The sequence below is a fragment of the Arachis ipaensis genome, chromosome B09, assembly GCF_000816755.2.
Source record: "Arachis ipaensis cultivar K30076 chromosome B09, Araip1.1, whole genome shotgun sequence".
NCBI lineage: Eukaryota > Viridiplantae > Streptophyta > Magnoliopsida > Fabales > Fabaceae > Arachis > Arachis ipaensis.
The window spans coordinates 15,051,358-15,055,848 of NC_029793.2; the positions used below are offsets into that span (position 1 = coordinate 15,051,358).

Below are 4,491 nucleotides of genomic sequence, written 5' to 3' on the forward strand. Positions count from 1 at the left end.
TATACTTTGTATATGTAATATAATTAAAAATTATTTGAGATACCTGTTTTATATATTAAAATTAATAGCATTGTAAATTTTATAACATACATACATTTAAGTTGGTAGGTTATAGTTTTATTTAAGTTCAATTTTAACAAAATTTAGTATAATTAATTTTAATAATAGGTGATTATAATTAAGTGATTGGATAAATAAACATAATCTTTTAAACTTTATTTATCTTAATTCCTTTTATAATCTCACCTCACAATTAAATTTAAGAAAAGTCTAGGGGCCAGTAACTTTTGTGTTTTTTGGCCAACACTTAACCATCAAAACAAAAGTGAGTGATCTCCTACCATTAGATGTAATCTCACACCATTAAAAATACTATTGATGGCCAATTGATGGTTACAAAACACCAAAATTACTGGCCCCTAGTATTCCTCTTAAATTTATTATATTTTTTCGTTTTATGTATACTTCATATGATAAAAATATTTCTTGAAACATAATCATAACATTTTCAATTAATATTTTAAATATGTAATAAAAAATAAGTTTATGTAAAAGTATTTTTCTATTTGACTGAAGTATTTTCTTTATTTTATATGTATTTACTTAATCTTAGTATTGTCTGCACTATTTTAATTTAGTTTTTATCTTTGGTAAATATTCTCTTAATAATGAGTATTAATTATTGAAAATTACTTTCATACTAATTATATTTAAATACTTAATTCAAATTAAATTTGTTTACTATGATTATGCCATATTATATTTATAGAATATCCAAAAATATAATATATAAATACTATTAAGTTTACATATCACTACAGAAGGTCTAAAGAACTCGATGAACATTTATTATCAAATGACCAATTTACTAAAACGAAGTGATATTTCTCAAACAAAAATAAATTTATGTAAAAAATATTTTTCTATTTGACTGACTTCACTTCACGCATACTCATTTAATCTTAGCATTGTTTGTACTATTTTAATTTAGTTTTTATCTTTAGTAAATATTCTCTTAATAATGAGTATTAATTATTGAAAATTACTTTCATACTAATTATATTTAAATACTTAATTCAAATTAAATTTGTTTACTATGGTTATGCCATATTATATTTATAGAATATCCAAAAATATAATATATAAATACTATTAAGTTTACATATCACTACAGAAGGTCTAAAGAACTCGATGAACATTTATTATCAAATGACCAATTTACTAAAACGAAGTGATATTTTAGTATGATGTTAATTGATACTATTTTTTACTATGACCAACATTATTTTTCTACGTATTAATTATTCAAATAACCAAGGCTGACTCGACTATAATGTCTCTCCAACCAACCCTTTTCTCACATACATACAATGAACCTCCTTTCCCTGTCTCGCAGCAGCCAGTCCCAAGCCAGTCCCAAACATGCGCGAAGAATAGTCCCGAAGCTGTAAATATCCACAATCCCACTCTCCCTAACAAGATTGAGCACAGTCTCATACTCTCGATTATGACAATACGTGCCAAGCATAGCAGTCCATGACACCGAATTCTTATTGCTCATCCTATCAAAAACAATCCTAGACTGGCCAATCGAACCGCACTTACCATACATATCCAAAAGACTACTCTCAAGTCTCAACAACCACATTCCCACATATCCCAGAAGTAACAACCTTAGCATGCACCTCTCTCCCCTGTCTCAGCCACCCCAAGTTACCACAAGCAGCCAACAATGTCCCGAAGGTAAAACCATCCGGCGCCAACCCGCAACCTCTATGAATCCTATAGAACAACTCCACAGCCTCCTTAAACCTATCATTCCTTGTAAGAGCTGAAATAACTGATGTCCAGCACACAGTATCCGGTTCAAGCAATTCATCAAACATCTTGCGTGCATCCTCCACACCAAAATTCCTCCCATACATATCAATCAACACACTAGAAACCACTCGATTCGAGTCGAACCCACGGCTAACAACAACCCCATGGAAGCACCTTCCGAGCCTCAAGAACCCAAGTTCAGAGCAGGCCTTGATAACAGAAGAAAGTGTGAAGGCATTAGGGTGAAGGCCTTCAAGGCCCACCATCTGAGAGAACAAGATAAGTGAGCTTTTGGGATCACCGACATGAACATAGCCTGAGATCATGGAAGTCCACGAAATGACATCCTTGAAGAGAAGCCCGTCGAAGATCCGGTGGGCTTGGTAGAAGTGTGGGGCGAGCTTGAAGTAGAGGGCGAGGAGGCTGTTGCCGACGAAGCGGTCGGTGTCGAGGCCGGACTTGATGACGTGGCAGTGGAGGAAGGAGTGGGTCTTAGTGGAGGTTTGGAGGAGAGAGGCATAGATGATAGATTTATGGGAAGAGGAGATGTTGTGGGTTTTGTTGAGGAGAGTGAGTGTAATTATAAATATCTAATAAACATAATTATAAACCAAGTTTTCATCCAAAACATAATTAACAATATTGTCTCTAAAACAAAATAGACATAATCTAAAACACTCAATTTCCATCTTCATTCTCTTGTAAGTTGTGTTGGGAGAAGTTGGGTTTTGGTAACAAAAATTGTAAAAATACCTCTTGCCAAAAAAATACTAAGCCTGGCGAAAAAGTCTTCCCCGCTCCGCCAAAGCCCGCCAAAACCCGCGGTTTAAGTGGTGCGGGTTAAGCGAGCTTTTGCTATTTGGCGGTCCCAATTTTTCAGTCCGGCCCGCCTTTTTTGGCGGATTACCGGGGCCGGCCCGGCGGGTTTAGGCCCGTTTGCCACCCCTAGTTGCTAGTAGGGGTGTTCATGGCCCGGTCCGATTGGAAGGCCCGGTCCGGTCTCGAATTTCTTAGGGACTAATTTGGTGTAATTTTACCGGGTCTAGGGTCGGGTAAGGGTCTCAAAAATAGACCTGGTCATTATTTCGGATCGGGTCTGAGCTATAGCTTGGGTCACCCGAACTCAGCCCGGTAGCCCGGTCATCATACACAATTAATATTTTGTGTTATTAGTGATGGATGATGTCTATTTTTATGTGGAATTGAAGTATTGTAAACCTTAATATTTTGTGTTATTAGTCATTATAAGACTATAAGTTAGTGTTTTATGTTTAAAATGCATAAGACTTTAGACTAACGCATAATATTATGTTATTTGTATTGATTTAAATATTTGGTGTTATTAGACAATATTAATATTGATTGTGGTTATGCTTCAATTTTAGGAAAGGGTTGGTTCTTGTTATATTTTTCTAAATGAATTTTATCATGTCAAATAATGATTGGAGTCTTGAAAATTTGGATATTTTCACATACTAATTAACTTACAAGAAGGTAATGTTAACGGTCCGGTTTCCATTCGGTTTTTACTGGATATAATTGTGGCCCAAAAGTGTGTAAATTTCATCGGGTCTAGAACCGAATTCAGGTCTAACAAATAAACCCAGTATATATTTTGGATCGGATTTGAATCACATCAAACTCGATTTCACCCGACTCATAAACATCCTAGTTGCTAGGTTATTCTTATTTGATTTTGCCATTTTTTCATTAGAAAATTACAAATATTAGTATATTTAGTAGTAACATATTTCTAAGTAACAAATGAATAAATAAAATTCAGTCTTTAAATCAATAAGAACTTACCCTTAGGTTTTACTAATCAACTATTTCTTTCATATGCTTGATTATTTTCAAAATCAAATCACATTTAAAAAAAATTAAGTGTTTGATCGTTATAATTTAGTAGGCTAATTATCCATATATATTTCAAATGGTATCAAATATCACAAATTAAGATGTCCCACTGCGAGAATGTCATTTCTCTAGGAGAATTACCAAGCATTTTATACTAACTATACAATAAAGATTGAATTTCTATGGAACGTACAATCCACTAAATAGAATAAGAAAGGGCAAATAATATACAAACCTCACTATGTTCAATGTTAGAAATCTAACTTTCGATAAAAACTGTAAGGAGGTAATGACGAGGATATTTTAGTATATTTGAAAAATATGAAATATGAAATCATAGTGGTCAATGATCAATGTGAGAAAGAATAACAAAATACTTGCCAAAGTTTAACAAATGTAGCTGGTGTAACGACAAGTTGAGTTTCACCAAAAACGATATTAGGAATCATATAGCAAAGAGTGGGAGAATCATGAGACAGAATAGAAGGTGGAAGGGGAGGGCGACACTCGGGGACTAGAGGAACAGATGTTGGAGAACAAACTGACTTTGGCACTGGCAATGGAATCAGGGGCAGTGTTGTATGATGAGGAGGAAGACATAATGGCCATTCTTCATGCGCAGAATGAGAAAATTGCACAAAAGAAAAGGCTGGCTAAACAGAAGAAAAAGATGAGACAGTGTAGGTATAAAAATAAAAATAAGGTGTGTCATAATAGTTCTAAATGATTTTCAGTTCTTGGAATGTTAGGGGTTTACGGAGTGATGGGAAGATGAGAATGGTGAAGGATTTAAAGAATACAAGGTATTTTCAC

General features: G+C 33.9%; 1 pseudogene; it reads right to left on the minus strand.

Annotated features, from left to right (window-relative positions):
• Nucleotides 1,175-4,127, minus strand: LOC107615126 (annotated as a pseudogene).